This window comes from Phodopus roborovskii, unplaced genomic scaffold (assembly GCF_943737965.1).
Source record: "Phodopus roborovskii unplaced genomic scaffold, PHOROB, whole genome shotgun sequence".
NCBI lineage: Eukaryota > Metazoa > Chordata > Mammalia > Rodentia > Cricetidae > Phodopus > Phodopus roborovskii.
Genome location: NW_026125421.1, coordinates 69490 through 91230, shown reverse-complemented (window position 1 = coordinate 91230; position 21741 = coordinate 69490). Strand labels below are relative to the sequence as shown.

Below are 21741 nucleotides of genomic sequence, written 5' to 3'. Positions count from 1 at the left end.
TGCCTTACAGAATGCCCTTCCCGAGTTTTACCAATCTATACTTCACTCAAAATTAAGGTTGAAGAAAACAACAACAAATTTATACAGGTAAGGCCCACCCACTTATTCCCTTTATAAATACTGGAAGAAGGGAAACAATAGTTTACACCATTGTCTGCATTATAATAAATACATATGTATACATTTTATATACTTACGAAGGGAAAAATTAACTATAATCCATATAAAAAGTATAAGAACCATCAAAAGTACACAGGAAGGAAAAGATAAAAAGAATTTCAAAGCAACTTAAAATAGAATGGGGTCAATATTTTTTAAATAAAAGAATATCAGAGATTTTTCTGGAAGACAACTGCTACCAAATATACTGAGTCAAATTAAGTTTTACTTAAGATAAAAACATTCCAGGCCATCTACCAACTGCCATGGTGCACACTGACTGCTGTAATGCATTATTGACAGACAATACACTACAAAGCTGGATATGCCAGAACCTATTTCAAGTAACCAGGACTCTGTGTCAAGGAAAACTTAGCCACTAGAAAGTGATCCTGCCTATGGCTGCAGAAGCTAACCAGTGCCATCAGAATTCTATGACTTTTCTATAGACAGCCACTTAAGGTTTTCATAAGAAACAAACAGATACATGATCTGCCCATGCTGTTATACACCTGAATGTCTGAGGGTTTTCTACAGTGTAATGAGGGTCATCTGACCTGGGCAAGTCATTAGTTACCCAGAAAAAACATTCAGTAGTTACATCCAAATGTATCAGGCTAACAGCTCTAACAGTTGACACCTAGAAAGCATGTGATGCTGCTCAATGGGCCTCACATACAACATTTCACAAAACAACTGCTGACTCTCCGTGCACACATTGGGACTGCAGGAGGGCAGTCTCAAGAATCCAGAGACTCTTGACTGTCTCCCAAAAAAAAAAAAAAAAAAAAAAAAAAAAAAATTCAACTTTTAATGAAATTAATTATAAAGTTGTTGAAATATCCATGCTTTGTATCTGGAAAGATGGCTCAGTGGTTAAGAACACTGGCTGCTCTTCCAGAAGGCCCAGGTTCAATTCCCAGCAACTATACAGCAGCGCACAGCTGTCTGTAACTCCAGTCCCAGGGATCCAATGCCCTCTTTCTGGCTTCCATGGGCACTGCATGCATACGGTACACATACACATAGGCAAACACTCATGCACATTAAAATAAATATTCATGCTTAGATAAAGTGTCACTCTATGAAAGTTTGTATCACACACTGATATTGAGAATAATGAAATAATAAGAATATAGGAATAAAGAGAACAAAATAAGAATTTAAAATGTTAACTGGCCATGAATGTAAATAAATTCTAATAATTTTATCGCATAAACAACCAGATTTTCATACAAGTTTCCATAAGACAATGTGCAAAGAAACACATGGGATTACAAAATTGTAAATGGAAACCAGCACAATTTAGCTATGGTTGGAAAACTGTATATGGACCAGAGCATAGGCACATGCCTTTAATCCCAGCACAGGTAGTTCAAGGCCAGTCCTGTCTACATAGTAAGTTCCAGGACTGTCAGGGCTATGTACAGAGGTCCTGCCCCACTTCCCCAAAAAAGATTTTTTTTTCTTTTTCTGAAAAACACTTAAATATTTCCCTGAAATGTGTTTCTTGTGTCTATTTACTGTTACTTTTATTTGTTAGCCAAAGAAACAACTCAAGAGTTGTATCTTTAGAACCAAATAATTACTCGCAGAGTGGTTTTGTTGAAGCTAGCACGGTAACTCCCTTTCCTCTCACACATCCACTCACAGACGAACATGGCAGTACCAGCTACACACCATAACACATTGCTTCATCCTAAGGGAGGACACTCCAAAGCTGGAAAAGAAAATTCAAACAAATTCACCAATCCCATTCAGCTGCTATACGTCCAAGAGACAGGAATCATCTAGACAGAACAATTGTTCCACATCTTCTTGCTTTTTTTCCGAAACATTTGTCTCAGTTTTAGCATAACTGATATACCAAAGTCAATGAAAACCAGCATTCCCTTGAACATCATAACTCTTTATGATATAAAAGAAATGCCTTTTCAAAATAATCTTTAGATGGCTATTTTATTTGAACCATCATTTCCTTTAAGATAAGGAAAGGGACAGGGAGTGGAGATATAAATTCACATACATTCCAGAGTCAGATATAGCCTATGATAGCACAAACCTATCCCACACAGCTGTGGTGAGAATTAGATGAGCTAATGCATGCGAAGTACCAGAATAGGATCCAACACAGAGAGCTCTCAGTAAATGTGAGTGATCACTTTATCATGTCCCATCTGACTTGTCCCCTGTGTTCCTTAGAAAGCAGGGAAGAATGGCAGAGAAGACAGATGCCCCACCACCACCACCACCCCACCACCACCCACCACCACCCCCCACCACCACCACCACCCCCCACCACCACCCCCCACACCATCTTGTGCTTACATACCACGGACCACACAGTCCAGCTCCTATTCTCTCCCAGGAGAACGCTCTAGATGGGCCGCTGTGTCAAGCATGAAAGGATGATTGGGACTTGTTCTGTACCCTCAAAGCCAGTGAGAAATAGTACTAGTCCTTGATGAATCTCCAGATTACTGAGGGTTATAAGGGAATGGCTTAGAAGGACAAGCCCACTCACACCAGAAAGTGGATGAGACACTAAAAATCAAAGGCAAATGACAGCAGAAAAGTGGTGTCAGGTTGCCTTAACACAGCCACTTAGGGGCATTAAAGAGAAGATGGCTTGGTCAAGCAGCCAGTATAATTGACAAGCAGAATCCCACTAGACACTGTCCATGTAAGTCATAACAGGAAGTAGGGGAGTGTCTCACTTCCTTAGGCACTGGCACCTAAGTTCTCTTAGGGGCTGGGAAGATAGCTCATCAAATAATTGCTTGCTTTGCAACCATGAGGACATGAGTTCAATCTCCAGACACAACAGTACACACCTTCAAATCTAATGCTTAATAGGCAGAGACAGGAGGATCCCAAGAGTTCGTCAGCCAGTCGATCTAGCCAAATCAGTAAGCTCCAGGTTCAGTGAAAGACCTTGCCTCAGGAATAAACAGTCTTCACAGACACACAAACCTAAGAAGGTCCCTTTGTGCTCTGACTATATAGCTACTTTGGTGGTCACTTTGACCAACTGCAGGACAGGAACAACTTAAGAAAATAAGATCTATGCTGGTTCACATTTCAAAGGATTGCAGTTCATTAAAGGACATGGCATTCGTGGAGGAAAGAATGTGTGGCAGAGACACCTCACATGGCACACTGAGTAGGAGGTAGAGAAAGCAGACTGGAACCAGGGGCTGATGCAACATTTTAAGACCCACCCTTTACAGCCCATTCCCACCAGCCTGTCCCAACCTTCTTCAAAAGTGTTGCAAGCTCTGGCAAAGCATTCAAATCATAAGCCCATGGGAAACATCCCCTACTCAAACTGTAAGAGTGTTAGTGAAGCAGAGAAACTCGGTGGGCAGTGACATGTAAATGGTGCTGTGGCTCATAAAATTAATCTCAAGTGTAAAATGGAAAATAATGTCAATTCAAATGATTTACACTTTCCCTGAGGTTTTAAAAACAAGCTTCTATAATCTTTCTTAGTCAAGACAGACATAAAAACCACAGCTGAAACATACAAAATGAAGTACAGAAGAGGAGTGAACGGTAATACATTGAGATCTGTCCCGAAAGCATCATCTGTGCCCTGTACCAAAGGGTAAAGTGTGCATGAGAAACAAGTAGGCTCTTTCACTGAGCCACACTCTCAGTCTAGCGAGCATTTAAAGTAATCTCTATAAGCTAAAATAGAACCCTTCTTTCTATAGTGGACAATACTTACAGCGTAAAGATGGTAGAGGAGAGTATGAGGAGGAGGACCAACTGAAAACTAGCATCTCTCCTCCATGTGGGTATTCTACTTGAAGTTCTACTTTCCCAGTGAATTACATGGAACAAAGCCTTAAAGTTAACTTAGCCAATTACAGTTATGCTTTCAAAACATGCACATGAGTCAAACACAGGTGAGTTAAGGACAGGGCTGTGATAAGCTGTGTTTAGAACTGGGGTATTTATGCCATAAGATCTGCAAGGTGTTATCATATATTAGATGTTACTTCTGTTGTTTATTTTGTATTGTTTATATAAATACAATCACATCATTTTAAATAGCATATGTGGACTCTTACAAGAGCTAAAAGTGCTGTTTTGTAGCACTCTGACTACATAACCCCATAAATTCTTGAGTATTTTCTCTTTGTACATTGCTGTCTATTATAATTCAACCCCAAAGGTCTTGTCTGTTTCTGCCACTAGACAGCAAACACAGTGGCTGTAAAATCTCCAATACTTTCTTCATTAGTAACTTCATCTAACCAAAAAGACTGTCTCTTTGGTGTTATAAACAAAATACCACCCATTATTTCTATATTGTTCAAACCTTCCAAAGCATGTAGAAAGTGTTGCATGACTGCATACAGAATTTACTTCCACTAATACAAACCACGGAAGGTATGGAGTTAACCAAAGTAATGAATAATGCAAAGAGCTTCTACTTCATCTTTGCACACTGACAGTATGTATGTATGTATGTATGTATGTATGTATGTATGTATGTATGTAAACCATAAGTCAGATTTGCAAAACTGAGCTGCAGCAAATCTATGTGTGACTGCACCAACACACTTAACATTGAAATGTCAGAATCTGTAAGTAATTGGAAATGGCTGAATAAAGAACAGAGATGCAATTTACATATATTACATGTGTTCAATAGCAAAGAACACATATCACAGAATAGAAAAAAATCAGTATAAAACACAAACTAAAGTAACAAAATGTGAATCCCCTACCTGAGTATCTTTGTATTTGTCTCGAAGGTCCAGGAGCCGGTGGTAAGCTTTAATGGCTTCCGAAAATTCCCCAACGTCCGTGCTGGTGAGAATATAGTTTTCCCAGATTTGCCAGTGTTCATAGTTGCATTTCAGAGCTTCTTGTAAAGTTCTAAAAGCTTTGACTCTGCAAGAGGTTAGATTTTTAAAGAAAGGAACAATGAATTCTTTCCAATTAGGAAAATCACAGCTAAGTGCACATAAACGAAATGTGAATGGCTGCTCTTCAATAGCTTATATCAATATATCGCTCAGGAATAACATCACCCAAATAACACAAAATCAGCAAGGTCCCCTGCATAGTTCAATAATGATACTGGGGACACAAAGTACTCTATGGAAATATGTCTTCCCTAATTTATTTACTACTAACAAGGACATTATAACGAGTCATCAGTCTCAATATTGTCCCAAGAAAAGGCCAATTCAAGTTCCAGACTCCAGCCAATCTACAGTGACCTACCAAGTGCAGCTGCAATCCTACAAGAAAGATAGAGACAGCAAAAATAAATCTGCAAAACAAAATCATAAAACCTGGCGGGGGGGGGGCTCTACACAAAGATGGGACAGTCTACAAAATTATCCAACAAGAAATAAACTTAATAAAACTAAGGTCCATTTTTAAAAATAATTATTTTGTTGTTATTTTATGTGTACAGATGTTCTACCTGTTTATACATCTGTGCACCACAGCCATGCCTGATGCCTGTGGTGGCCACAAGAGAACAGAGCTCCTAGAACTATAGTTACCGTGGTGGGCTGTTGGAATTGAATCCAGGTCCTAAGGAAGAATAGCCAGTGTGCCCTTAACTGAGCCATCACTCCAGACCCTAAGCTACAGTTGAGTAGTCTACCAAACATAGGGGAGCATAAGATAGGAACAAGGGGTATTAAGAAAGCAGAAGTGGGGTATATGCAAAAGGACACATGATATAAATGTATAATGGAGGATACTTGGACAGACAGATGGGGAAGCAGCAGAGAGAGAAACAGCAAAGACAAATTTTGTTTGAAAAGTTGCATAATAAAACCTTATTTTTTTGTATGATAAAACATATTTTTAAAAAGAAGTAATCTGAGAAGCCTCTGAACATATTTGTTTAAAAAAAAAAAAAAAAAAAACACACACACACACACACACAGACGAGGCACTAAAAAAGAACAGAAGACAATAAAACAAAACTAGGTACAAATAAAACAAGACCAAGAAAATGTGAACAAAAACAACTAGCAATTTCAGAGCTGAAAGAAACATTTAAAATAAACAAAACTTAATGTATGTCTAAAAGCAAATTGCATATAATTCAAGAGAAAATTGGTAAACTGGAAGAATAGTGAGGAGTTTGCCAAAATTCAGATTAAAACATAAATGAAGAGTGGGGAAACAATCTGGTAGAAATTCCAGAGTAAAGGAATGCTATGGCAGGATGCTATGGCTCAAAGACAGTGGCTGAACACTTTTCAGAACCAAGCACAGATCCAAAAAAATTTGATCAAAAAAGTATATTGCACATGAAAATACCCTAATATTTACAAAAGAATAGCAACTGGAAGGTATTTCATCAGCAACAAGATGACAGAAAACAATAAAGTATGTAATACTTCTAACATGCTGAATGAAATTAACAGCTAACCTAAAAAGTTTTATCACCAGATAAACTTACCACTCAAAAGAAAATGCAAAATCAAACATATTTAAATATACATGGGGAACACTGAGAACCATTGCTCTAGAGTAACAGCAAAGAAATTAAAGAGGACAATTCAGGCAAGAATAAGGGGGTGATGAACCTTCACCCCTACTTTTACACAAAATCTTTTCACAGGACAGTAGAATAATAAAAAATACTAAGAAGTAAAACAGTATTTGAGAACTGTCTACAAAGAACGATGAAAGACATGTTGGAGCATGAAGAGCCCAGTGTAGGCTGGAGAGATGACTCAGCAGTGAAGAGCACTTGCTGCTCTTGAAGAGGACCTGGTTTTTCTTCCCAGCATTCCCCCTGGCAGCATACAACCATCTGTAACTCCAGTTTCAGGGGTTCCAGTGCCCTTTCTGGCCTTTGTGGACAACAAGCATGCACACAGTACACATACTTACACACAGGCAAGCAAAGACTCATACACACAGAGTAAAAATAAATTAATCTTTAAAAAAAAAAAAAAGCCTCACTATATACAAGATTATCCAGGCTCTTAGGAAAAACTAACAGCCAAGACACCTTAGAGCAACAGATATCTAATAAGCATTAGCACAGTCCATTTTAATCAAGAACATAGTATTATTTTTAAGAGATTGGTAGGATAAGCTGAACTCTATTTATACAGACTGTTAGCCAAGAGCAGAGGAAGCATTTCATGATCTCAGTGTAAAATGGTCTTGACATCTTCAGAAATATCTTGTGGCTCCACAACAGATACCAAGCCTGAAAATAAGACTAAGAAAAATGGAAACACCCCCTTTCCTTACTGCATTAAAAGCTCTGGCAGTAGCAACTCTTGTCTCTTCCATTCCCTTCATTTTTCATAGCCAGTTGGGCTGTTGTGTTTGGCATCTGCCTCTTCCTTTTCCACTCTAGTTATCTCAAGTCTTCCAGCTTCCAGTTCCCTCTCTACTCTGCCTCATATATGGCCTCTGGATACATATTCATTCCCCCAAGTTTCTCTTTGTTTGTTTCCCACCAAAATCTCAGACTATTCCCAACAGGATGGTCTCAACATGTTAGTTAGGATTAGAAGACACAATGAGATGGGTGTGACCTGCCTTTCTACCCTTCTCTTTCACTTGAGAGCTCACATTACTCTACAGCTGGACTACTTTACTTCCAGCTCCTAAATAATCCACTCAATTATGTCACCCTACATTCGGACACATCACTTCTTTTGCCTAAAAGGTGTCCTCTATTTTTTCCATATACCTAGTGTCAGTAGAAGACAAGCATCTCTAAGCCAGGCTCACAGACCTTCTCTTCTGAGATCTTCACAGGACTACATAGTTCCTGACACACACAACAGCCCCTCCTTTATCAAAGCTCCCTTTGCATTCTTGTTTGATATTCCATATGGCTCATGTCTCTAATCACCTTTTAAAATAATGTTGCAGATTGATTTATTTCTTAAATCTACATCTCCAGAACAGTTAAGTCATGTTTATATTTTATAAAAATGTCTAAGACAAGCAATTAATAAGAAAACTACCAGTTGAATTTACTAATTAAAGGTCTGTTTGTTTTTATCATGTAATGAAATTTAGGGTGAAAAACTCTGGTGGTAAATAACAATTTTAAGAGATATTTCTTTATTTTATTATTCATAATATATATTTCATTATACAGTAAATGTTTTCAAGAAATAACTATACAATTAGAATTCAAAGGTTCATTAAGTTATTTTAACTTATATACAAGGGTAGGAAAAAAAGAGAAACAAAGCTAGACACAGATATTAAATGTTCAGTTGGAGAAAAATCTCACAAATTTTAGGGGAAAACCAAGTTCTTCATATTAGACTCATATACTTACTTTTGTTTTAATCGAATATAAGAAGTAGACAAATTGTTCCAAGCCTCAGCATTCTGAAATAATGGATAATCATTAGAGATTGTTCTTAAGGAAGACAATTGTTAAAACCAAAGTACAACCCATTTTCCTAGTCTGATATGAACCCTTAAAAAAAAAAAAAATCACAATTTTCAATAATGTGTTTGAAAGCCGGAAAAAAAAAAAAAAAGCATAAAGTTAAATTAAGCATTACTTTTATGGCTTATGTAAGAAATAAAAAAAAAAATCAACCAATGACATAGGTATCACAGCACTGATTCACTTCAGTTAAATTTTTATTTTCAAATTTTGAGATGAAATAGTTGGAAAATTTACAATATAATTTAACTAATATGTCAATATTTATTATTATTCAAGTAAAATTAAGGCTTATATAAATACTGCTTCTAATAAAAAAGGTTATGAATTTTACTTTGTTCTTTCTATTTAATAAAATACAGCTTTGAACTGCACACATAGGATTTTTAAAGTTAAATGGTACTGACTGCCCTTTGCAGATGTAGCAAAGCAAGTGAGTACCTGGCTAGCCTTCTCACCATAAAAATCTCCAGTGTAGACAGAATAAGCCCTGTGTGGGGAGGTGGTTACAACAGCACAGGGGAGGTCCTGTAGAGAGGACCTATTGGTTCTCGGCAGGTGGCCCAGCCACTGTCTAGGGCACAATCAGGGCTCCCACACAGACAGACAGACTCCTGTCTGTCCACCAAGATGAAGGAAGGGGACCAGACTACAGGGCCGAGAAGGCAAATATAGAATCTATAGCACAACGCCATGGAAGAGAGGTAAGAGAACAAGTTCTAGAAAGTTCTATAAGCATGTGCAGAGTCCTAGGCTGGGCACTAAGCTTTACGATACCGCTAGACTTTCAGAGGCCTGGGGGAAAAAAATGAATAAATAAAATCAACTGCCAAAATACTTCATGCTGATTTTGGAGGTCACACACCAACAGGAGTTTCAAGTTCTGACCAAGCATGACATTCAAGTCAGTCCAAGAAAGCTTACTCCTAACAGGACAATTACACTTTGGTTATGAGCTTATCCTTTAATGGCTGAGCCATGTCTCCAGCCCCTACCAGGACTATTACAACCCAGAAAATGACAGCCCCAAGTCTAACAAAACTTAATTCAAAATAATCTACAAGTAAATTAACTAAATGCCAAAATAAAACTCAGTCTTCCAAAGGGAAAATAAGGAAATGCAGAGACATAACAACCACACACAATTGTGTTGTAGGCACAACAAAAAAGAGGTCGGAGCCAGGCATGGGGACAAATCCCAGCACTCGGGAGGCAGAGGAAGCAGGACAGTAAGCTTGAGGTCAGCCTGGACTAAACCACTGAGTTCAAGGCCAGCATGAACTAGGTAGTAGGATACTGTCTCAAACAAAAAGAGAGAAATAAAGATGACTGACAGACATACAGGAGGAAGGGAGGGAGGACCAAATAAATAAATCAGGAAAGATGCAAAGAAGTGGGGAAATTTTACCCACAGCCAAAGATTGATAAAAATGAAAACACGCAAGAGCTGTTGGCATAATCATAAAAGACATGATAACAGTTAATAAAGTGCAGTTACAGACTCCGCAAACAGAAGCACAAGAGGACGGGTGGGGACTGAGCACATGACTGCTGAAAGAACCACAGGAAGATGCTTCAGTTGCACTGTCTTCCATCCAATTAGTCCAAGGGATGCTCTGTGTGGCCTGCTGGGGATCACAGAGCAAGAGCAAATCCCACCCAAGGCAGAGCAGTGGGACATGCTGGACATCGTAAGCATATAAATACTCACAATTAGAGTGCCAGAAGGAAAAAAGGAGAGGGGGTAACTCAGTCAGAGTGTGTGTAGCACGTGTGAGGCCCCAAATTCAATTCTCATCACCACAAAGCCAAAAGGATATAAGCAATAGCTAAAGATCCTCAAATTTGATGAAGCTACTTAGTCCATAATCCCCCCCAAAATGTTAATGTCCCCAAGAAAAACATGTACAAGGAAAAAAATCATACCAATACTTCTTTTTAAAAATGGTCAAGACAGGTGGTGGCAGTACACATCTTTAATTCTAGTACTCAGGAGACAGAGGCAGGAGGCTTTCTGTGAATTCAAGGCTAGCCTGGTCTATAAAGTTCCAGGACAGCAAAGGCTACACACAAAAAAAAACCCTGTCTCAAAAACACATACACACACAACAAAAGGGGGGGGGGGAAGGAATGGTGTCAAAAGAGCAATTATAGAGGTAGATAAAGTAAAGAGACATTATATATAAAAGGGAAAATGTGTTCAAAAGTTAAAAAATTTAAATTAATATAGAAACCAATTATTCTCTACGGTCTGCTAATATACTACAAAATAAAATTTAAACCCAGCAGTATTTATAACAGAATCAAGGAATCTCAATTCAGGCTTGCATCTTAAAGAAATTATAAACTATGTGCATGCAAAGATTTGTACAAATGTTCATAGTAGAGTTATTCACTCTACTACAGTAAAATGGCACAAAGATCCCTCAACAGGATGAGACATGCACACAATATAGATGCCACAAAACATTAAAAAGATGTGCAGTTACAACTAATAGCACACAAAACCTGAAATATGTCCCAGGCAAATGAAATCTGAAAAATGAATTCCTAATGTACAAGTTAATCTGAAGGTATGGAATAACATCAGAGAAAAAACTTCAGCATAGCTACACTAAGGGACACAGAGGAAGAAGTTCATGGTGACAGGAGAGAAGACAGGAGGCAATGAAGTTTTGACATCTTATTTTTCAAACCTGTCCAAACTGTTCATTTGAGACTTATGGGCACTCTTTAAGTCATATTGCACTTAAAGGAAATGAAGGTAGGTGATATTTGGTTACTATTTCAAATATACAATTTGCTGTGTATTTGAGATGAATGATGGACTCTGAAAATCAGGAGCCCATTAAGCAAATGCCTATTATCTATATGATCCTCCCTGTTTTCTTTAGAGTCAAGTTACTACAGCAATTCAGATATTTATAAAGTACGCATTGCACATGAAAGAGGACCTGAGTTCAGAAGCCCAGGTGCTTGTGAAAAGCCTAGTGTGGTAATTTGTGTTTATAACTCTGCCCTGGGAGGCAGAAATAAGGGGTCTCCAGCACTGGTAGCCAGCTAGGCTCAGTGAGACCCTACCTCAAAAAAAAAAAAAAAAAAAAAAAGGAAAATGATAGAAACTTATGCCAACTTATGACCACTACATATTCACACACAGGTACATACACATTCATACATGTAATGCCCCCAACACACACAGAGACAGGGGTGGGGGGAGATCAACTCAGTAGGTTTTATGCAGGCATGCGCACACCACACCACACCCACACCCACACACACCCTGAGAGGAGGATCAAGCCAACTACAGTAGGTTTATGCACACTGAAGACTGAATGTGATGATCTAGAAAGCTGTAGAGCAGAGTCCATTGTGGACAGTGTCAAACAGCTGAAGCATGGTCTGCCATCATAATCTTTAATTTTGTTCACAATTTTCATAGTTGCTTTTTTGTGAAATATTGACAGTACTACTCTAAAGAATGAAATAAGAATTATGATAAGATGTACAAGGGCTTAGGTTTAATTACTAATGCAATAAGGTTTCAGCTAATACATACTTCTGTCATAGAGTATTTGCATCACATGTTTGAGGGATGGGAAAACGGAAAGAAGGTAGGAAAGAGAAAAAAGAGGAAGCAGGGGGCTAGCAAGATGCTTCAGCTGGCCGAGGTGCTCAACTGCAGGCCTAAAAACTTGCATTTGATCACTAGGACCCACAAAGTAGACAGGTTGTCCTCTGGCTTCCACGCACATGCCATGCCATGCACATTCTCCCCAAACACACAAAGAGGGAGGGAGGGACTGGTTGGTAGTCAGTGTCAGAAAAAAGGAGAAAAGAAAGCAGGTTTTAAGTTTTGCACACTCATAAGCACCATGCAGGCAAAGCATTTGTATACACAGAATAAATAGATCTTCTTAAAAAAAAAAAAAAAAAAAAAAAAAAACCCACAAAGAATAGGAGGGTATTGTAGTACATAAGGGCCTTGTAGTTAGAATACATAAAGAATTCTTACAACTCAACAATCAAAAAAATTTTAAATGGGTAAAGAATGTGAATAAACATTTCCCCACAGAAGATATCCAATCAGCCAATAAGCAAATGCAAGGATATTTAACATAATTAACCAGCCATCAAAGAAACACACATTGAAGCTGTGAGATGCCAACCTGCCAACCACTAGGATGGCTACAATACAAAGAGAAAGCAGGATGTTGAGAAACTAGAATCCTTACTCACTGCTGGTAAGAATATAAAAGGGCCCTCTGGAAAGTCTGTCAGCTCCTCTAAAGTCTCACCACTTGATCCAGTACATACTCAAGAGAACGTTAACAGCAGAAGTATTCACAAGTGCCTCAAAGCTGAAAAGATCCACATGCCATCAACTGAGAGTGAGTGGACACACGTGATCTGCCCAAACAATGGAGCACTGCCTGTTGATAAAAAGTGAGTAGAGCACCAATGCAGAACACAGCATGGACGGCTGTAAAGCACTAACGTTAAATGGAAGAAGCCAGCCACTAGGTCTGCTTCTCTGAAATGCCAGGACCTGAGAATCTATAAAGACCGTGAGTGTCTGCTGCTGGGGAAGGGAAGAAGGTGAGGAGGGAGGGAATGGGGAATGACTGCTGAGGGCAGCCAGGCTTCTTCTTAGGGTGAAAAAGATCCTCCAAAAACATACTACTTTTAAATTTAAATATACTGAAAAGTTTAAAATACTCAATTATTCTTTTAAATAGCTACACAGTATGAGAGCTATCATTTCTACAAAGCTGTTTAACAGAAAGGGACAGATACCACAACAACTGCAATTACTATTGCAATTAACATAAGCAGCATGTTAATTAATGGTAAAAGACACAGAACACTAGTCAGTCCTATCTAGTTTTAACTACTATGTGATTTTCCCCCAAAAGTATTTTAACTGGTAAACCATTTACCTTGAGTGTGACCTTCCACCAAGTATGTACTTCTACCCCAAAATAGCTGCTATTCCAAGCTCTACAGCACATTCAGAAAACTTAGAACACAAGGAAGTGGAAATAAGGAGAAGAGACCAAACAAACTTACATCAGGCTCCAGGGTCACACAACGCTGGAACGCCTTCGCAGAGCCCATGTAGTCTTCCAAGGCCAAGTAAGCACAGCCTAGAGAAAACCAGACTCCAAGCTGCAAAGATCAAAAGTCAAGGTTACGCAAAAACACACACATTTAGAGGACACAATCTGAATGTATTTAAGACACTATCAAAGAATACAATTCTCTACAGAATTCAGGATTACATTTTATTTGCCTGCATTGAGTTTAAATGTAGGAAATCCAAAGGAAATAAAATTTATGATGAAATTTTCAAAGTAATTATAACCATGAAAGTATTACAATATTAATATTAATATACTTGGTGTTAACTAAAGGTAATGGGCTGGTACTCTAAACCTGAGATTAGTGATACAGAAAACCTTACAAAGTACTGGCAGATTCGCAACTGATCAATGCACCACAAACAAGAACAGAGTTCTGCGTTCATCCTCTATTCTCTCAGATAACCTTCACTTTTTAAGCAAGAGTCACCTCCCTGGCAAGGCTCTGTGTAGGCATGTCTGCAAAAACCTTGGAAAGCAAGGGTCAGAATCTGGCTGAGATGTGGAAAACAGGTAATTACAAAAGCCTTCTTTTCAACACAGGGTTTCCTTAAAATTCAATAGAACCTGTCAAAGGGAGATGTAACTCGTAAAAATTCAATGGTATTAGTCAGAAATGCACCTATTATGAGTTAGGTTTGTTTTCCTTTCCGTCACAAAGCCAGAGTGATGGCCGCCTACTTTCCTACAGACTGTGGGTGAAGAAATGACATACTGGGGCGGTTGGGGGTGGCACTGAGGTACCTCTAAGTCAGTCCCTCTTCCCTAGCCAGCCCCACAAAACCTGTTCCTTATGGAAGGCAGAGGCCTGAAGCTCTTAAAGCAGATAAAGATTTTTAGCTGATAATTAGAGAGAAGGCTTCCAAAGCAAACATCCTCAGGCAATTTAACACTTCTCTCTGAATGCACAGGAGGCCATAAATAAATACAAATAAAATATAAATATAAATAAACAGCAAGGGCCTTTATGCAGAACAAATTTTGGTAGAGGCTAGGTGAAGGGGGGGGTTGGGGAGGGGGGGGTGTGCATCTTGTGGGAAAAGGAGCAAAGATAATTGCTGGAAACTGATGGGAGATGTCATTCTGTATATGTTTCTCATACTGGTTAATGAATAAAGCACTGTTGGCCAATAGGAAAGGAAGATAGGAGGGACTAGGAAACAAGGAGGAAAGAGGAAGTAGGTAGGAGGAGTCAGCATGGAGAGACCGTGGAGACCAGATGCCTGCCCCACTCCCCAGTAGGAGAAACCATGTGGAAATACATAGAAATGGGTTAATAATTAAGACAGAGCTAGCTGATAAGAAACAAGAAACAGGCCATCAGAATTATATCAAATACAGAGTCTCTGTGTGTTACTTGGGGCTGGCGCAGACAAGACCAGCGGCGGGCAGAAAAGCCCTACTCCTTACATATGGCGACCACGTGGCTAGTAAGAACTTCCACTTAAAATTTAACAAAAGCTTAAAAAAAAAAAAAAAAAAAAAAAAAGGTTTTAGAAACAACAGAACAGAGACAAACAAGGATTCTTGGTAACAGCATTTTTCTGGGTTGCACTCTGTTTTGTCTGAGACAAGCAAAAATTTCTGCGGCTCCTTTAAGGGAAGATTTCTGACTCAGCATAAGTGGCAAAAACCGCACTGCTAACAATTTATTGGTGTGTATGAGAGATGGCAATGGCAGTGACCACATCTCCAAGCTGGCAGCATGCCTGCTGGACGGCAGCGTTGACCAGGGCAGTGACCACAGCTTTCATTGCTGGCGGTAAAGGTACCCGCCGCCATCTTTGGTAAACCACGGCAGGAACAACCATGACTTTCATTTCAGCAATGTTGTTGTTTACCAGATAAAAAGACTCGTGGCTACAAAAAGATAAAGATTTACATTAAAGAAAACAACTAAAGGTTTACAGTGTGTTTTAAAATATACGTAGGCTTGGGAGAGAAATGAAATAAAATGGTTTTAAAAAGAGAGTGAGGAGCTGGGTTTGGTGGCACACACCTTTAATCCCAGCACTCGGGAGACAGAGGCAAGCAGATCTCTGTGACTGCAAAGTAAACCTGGTATGCAGAGTAAATTCCAGGACAGATAAGAGTTACACAGAGAAACCCTGTCTCAAAAAAATAAAAAAATAGAATTAAAAGAAACAGTAATAATAAAGCCACGTAAAGATGGAAAGCTCAGAGAAAATATGGATATTGTAAGTGTGTTATATTGTCTTTGTATCTTTTGACTGCTGAGGAAATAACAACAACTATTAAAACAAATGCTACTAGATCAATTCATATATTTTAAAAATGCTTTGATTCAAAAATTTAAGTCTAAGGACAAGTTACTGGGGAAAAGGATTTCTATTTGTGTTTCCACAGAAAATAAAAAGCTGTGGATTCCTTCCAGACTAATATGGTTTGATCAAGCCAGGGCCCCTGAAACAGAGTCGCTGGTGATCCAACATTCAAAACAGCTTGGACAAAGCAGCCTTGCAGACTACAACCAGGATTTCTGTGTCTTCTTAGGATTCCCTCATTACAGTGCCCCTTACCAGCAGGAAGTAATTTGGAAAGAACGACGTCCAAATTCCCAAATATTATCTATAAATGTTTGTTTTCATTTAAATGGACTTGGTTATAAATGGTTAATGACCACAACCAATCTCTTTTAAAGGTAAAAAGGGGATTATGGTATAGATATGAATACTTTGTTTTGGAATGGATTTTCATTTATTGATACAATTTAAGGTCAATTTTGTGATATCTATATTTCTCTTATATTGTGTTTATATAGCTCATTTAGGAATGTAATGTATAATTTAGTACAGATTATAGACAGTTACCTATAATAGTCAAAATTTATAGTGTTAGTTAGGTTTTCTAGATATGTAGAGATGTATTTGAGATGAATAGGCACTCTTCAAACCTTTCCAAGACCTGCAGAATATGGCATTTAAAATGGTTTAGGGTTTTTTGTGACAAAGAGGCACAATTGCTCCTGGTAACACCACCTGCGTTAGAAAGGAAGATGGACACCGAAGAAACACGTATGGAGTTTGCCTCCAATATGGCAAGACTAGCCATTTGGACAAGATACTGCTCTTGTCTGGACTGTTTGACTTTATGCTGTATAAACTGGACATGCAGGACCCACAGAAAAGTGACTGCTGATTCAAGATGGACATTGCTACAGAGTTCCTGCTTCATGGAAGAGTCTGCCAGACAGTCTGCAGGACACAGAGAAAAGTGACTGACAAACTGCCAATACAAGTTTCCTGCTTTGCTGAAGAGTCTGCCAGACACACTATGGCCTATGGGCTGAAGATGGAAGATTACAGAAGAACTTCAGTTGACTAACCAGGCAAGATGTCTCTGTCATTTCTAGAGTTTATATATTATCCTTCTGTGGTCTTTGATGGAGTTGAAAACAGATAGTTATGGTTATAGTTTTCCTTAGTTAGGATTAAAGATAAGTTACATATAGGTCTTTAGACTCACAAAGATAGAATAGATGTTGGAATATTTTCTTAAATCTTGCTAAATGTTAATGACTAAATATTGTTAACTGTGATTCTTATTTGATAACTGTTGTGTGATATATTTTACTATGTTAAGGTTAAAACCCTTCTTTTTATTTAGACAGAAAAGAGGAGATGATGGGAGATGTCATTCTGTATATGTTTCTCATACTGGTATACTGGTTAATGAATAAAGCACTGTTGGCCAATAGGAAAGGAAGATAGGAGGGACTAGGAAACAAGAAGGAAAGAGGAAGTAGGTAGGAGGAGTCAAGATGGAGAGACTGGGGAGACCAGACACCTGCCCCACTCCCTGATAAGGAGGCCACGTGAAAATACATAGATCAACAGAAATGGGTTAATAATTAAGACAGAGCTAGCCGATAAGAAACTAGTAACGGGCCAACAGAATTATATCAAATACAGAGTCTCAGTGTGTTAACTGGGGCTGGCGCAGCGGTGGGACTCAGACCAGGCGGCAGGCGGAAAAGCCATACTCCTTACAGGAAACTATTCTGCCGACCTGAACTAAAGGGCTTCAAAGTGAGACAGCTCACCACTTTGCTTTCACTGAGTTGTTTGTGCACTGAATGAAAAGAACCATTCAAGGCACCAAAAAACATTCCCTGAATGTGACACAATCTAAAAGGACCCAAGTCCAACCCTAACTTATGTAACAATATATAAAACAAGTCCCCACCTTCCAAACAAGTAAGTTCAAAGTTTTGAAACCTTCATGCTATGTCTCATCAGTTCTCAGGCACAGCCTTGTTTTTAACAACTCTGACACAAAGACTTATCTGGGTTTTTATTTGCTTGCTTGGCTTTGGTTCTGGTTAATTACACAGGTCCCATTCTGCAGCCCAAACTAGTCTCAAACTCATGGATCCTCCTGCCCCAGTGTCTCAGGTGGCAGGGTTACAGGCACTCATTAACACAACCTGATTCCTCAAGAGTCAAACCTTACAATGCAAGGATCCCTTCAAAGAAAACAGGTTAGAAGCAATGAGTTAGAAATGAGAACTATCTCATCACATACTGGAACTAAGTTAGGGACATTGCAAACTCCCTTCAAGGGTCTCAAAATGTCTGGGCCACAGCTGCTTAAAAAAAAAAAAAAAAAAAAAAAAAAAAAAAAAAAACACCCAAATACTCTTCCTTCCATGTTGATATGAAAAAGAGGCTGTGTAAAATCAAGACACAGATGAAAAACCATCAGAAAAGATTAACAAATACTGCAAGTAACAACACTTAAGATACAGTTCTAATCCACACTGGTCTGATGACATATATTATTTACTTTTAAGTTTTGAAGACCAGCTCATGCCTTATACTCAGTATCTTAAGTTTTTTTTAATGAAAATTTAGATATGACTTCATCTGACATAAAGTATTAATATGATTCTCATGTCCTTTACCTCTGGTTATTTTTGCAGTTGTTTTTAATAATTTGTATGGAATGAAAATCCCAAGATCAGTTAACTACTAGCTCACATCTATCAACACCAGGGAGCCACACGGAAAAGAGACATTTAGGCACCTATTTCTCAGACTCGTGCAAACACTGCATTTTTAGACTACAGAGTCTCCCAATTGCTTATGGCACGTTATTTATATTTTTCATTTCTCAATTGAGGTCTTTAGAATTTGGAGAACTGTGGACAATCCTTGGCACTTCTTTTATTTTACTTTGACATTATTGCTTAAACTACCATATCAGTAATGACTGGTGGGGCTGGTGAAATGGCTCATCTGGGAAGCTTGCAAGTAGCTAGCCTGACATACTCAGAGCAGCAGCGACAAGGGACTGTACCTCCACAAGATGAAAGAACAGAGGCTCCTGCAAGTTGTCTGCTGACCCCCACATGCATGCTGTGTTAGTCACACATGCCAATACAATATATTTGTAATAAACAAATCTAGAGGCCTTAAAAACTTTCACAAAGGTCCCCAAAATAAAGTTGAATTCTTTAGGCTTCAAGATCACTATTATTTAGCCCAGAGATGTCAGGCAGGTAAGAGTAGCTTCATTACATGTTCTGGTGGCTACTTTTAAAAAAAAAAGTTTAATAATATTCAATCCCATATACACAAAATGAGATTGCTTCAACATGTTATTAAGTATATAAAATGCTTGAGATACTTTATATCTATCTTTTCCCTACTAAGTCTTTTAAATCTGATGTGTATCTAGGACTTTCAGTCTTGCTTCTAGGAGGAGACCTACCACTCTTTCCTATTTTAAGAGTAAATCCAAAGATCTGGCTAAGGGACCATCCCTTAGGAAGGCAGGATCACCCCCAGGAAGGTGAGCTCACCTTATACCATGCTAAGAAACCGTGGAGTAATAAGTCCTTTAAAGAGATGCAGAACTCCCTCCGCATCTCCTAGCACAGTCAGAGCCTCCAGGAAGACCTGCAGGTGCGCCTGCCCAGTCTTCTAAGTAAAAATGTGCAGCCTTTCATCTTTTTCTTTTGTCTCTTTAGGGTGCTGGCTGAACCCTATATTCTTTTTTCTAGTACTTTGGGTTTCCTTACTCTTTCTCTAAACACCACCTCCACTCCACTATGTGGCTGCCTGTTACCATGTGTCTTACCTCCATGGCAACTTAACTCAAAGGACAAAGTTTTTTCCTCTCTCCTCCTCTGGGCAGCTGCTGAGATTTACAGCTTGCTCGCCCTGGGAGTTCTTTTGAATGCTAATAACACTGTGCTCAATTTTCCATTTGAGCCTATTCCAAAATTATTTTAGTAATGGGCGTAAGATCACCAAGAAAGGACTCCAATGTCCCCAGTATTCTATGGTAACTGTCAGTACTCCCCCAAATTTCTAGTAACTACAGTATTAACGTTGCCTAGCCACATTCAGTCCAACCTTTCATATACTATAATAATTCCTGTTCCCTCTCTCTAGTCAAAATAATTTTCTCTTAATGAACATTAATATGACAGGAATTGACATTATGAGCTCTTCATTTATAACTTCATATATTCCTCAAAAAAAACTCTGCCAGGAAATGTCACTCATTAAGGAAATGCTGAAGGAACAGGAACTATGCAACCACACTACTGTTTCTCCAAAGCTCTTATCTTTTCCACTTGGCCTCACTGCCTCCCAATATACCATCCTTGTCACCAGCAAAGAAATAAAGGGAGAAATAGTGCAGATAGCATGTGCTGGAACACCCAAGAGACCTGCTTATCTGTTTGCTTGTTTGCCTTCAGAACACGCATAGTATAGCTCCTTTCCCAAAGCCTGCCTTGACAGGGCTATGCAGACAGACAGAGAAGCAGCAACGGGGGGGGGGGGGCATGTTCAGATAGAAACAAGAGCTGAAAGAGTCTAGCTAAAAATGGAAAGAAGCAACTGCTTATCAGAGAGCTCTACTGAGATTTCTGTAGAGCTTGCATATCTGGGGGGAAGTCAGGAGGCCATTGCTACTGCTAGCCATGACCTGGGGAAGCCAGAGTCAAGTGTGTGGGAAACAATATAGAAAAACAGAAACAGAACACTGTTTAATTTGGATGAAACAATGACTGTATTTTAATAATGATTGCTTAAGTGGTTTAAATAACTTTTTAAAGAACACGAATGATTGGGAAAATGGTTTGCTAGATTTTCCCTCCCAGAGCCACAGAGAGTACAGCAAAAGTGAAAAGATAGCAGATCCAGGAGGTTCTGAGCATTGCTGTGGCTTCAGCTGTAATATTCAACCTCTGAGTCTTGGTTCCTGGTGTTGGGGGTGGTCGATAAACAGGCTAAAATTCTGAATTTCTGGGACTCCCTAGAAGTGATAGGGTTCAGAGTTACACTGGTGCCATCTAGTGGTGGGATAAATACCCTGGTCATAAAAACAGTACGGTCTGTAGAGTTGAATTCAATAACAGGCCTTAGACATCAATACAAAATGTGCCAAGAGAGAAATGGCCTATAGAGAAAACAGTTTGCTCCAAGTTTGATAGTCACTAGTTCCTGAAGTAGCAGTGTGTGTGATGGGGAGCCCAACTATAGTACTTTATAAACTGTAATACCTGAAATGGAAATTAGCCATCCCAGGAGCAACACAGAGTGCCACTAAAGAATGGGTGAAATTACTTTTATGACTGGAAACATAGCTTACAGCAGTAAGGAAACACACAGAGGTACCGTCTTCTTGGATTCCACAATTTTCTGACGTGCTTCTCAGATTTCCTTCTCCCTCGGAGGTCTATAAATCAGTAATCAAGGCTCACACTTTTCTAAGTCCCTTTGGGACCAACTGGTCCGTATCTGTGTCACATGTACTAAAGGTTAACACAACTGAGCCCTAAAAGCATACCCCATTCCTCATCTCTGCCTTCTGCTTCCCTAGTTCAGTCCCATGACACAAATGCAAACTGGCTGTCGATGTCGATCATCAAACAGGAAGTGTTCTGGGCCAAATCTAAGATCACCACAATCATTATTCGGTAGCAGATTTCCGCGTGCTCAGTTTGTAAATATGTGCATCGCCATCTTAGATTCCTCACTGAAGGTGCAC

The 21741-nt window shown here is 39.0% G+C and overlaps 1 pseudogene; it reads right to left on the bottom strand.

The window, feature by feature from the left end:
- LOC127215294 (tetratricopeptide repeat protein 27-like) overlaps positions 1–21741 on the bottom strand; it is a 105081-nt pseudogene that overhangs the window by 15060 nt on the left and 68280 nt on the right.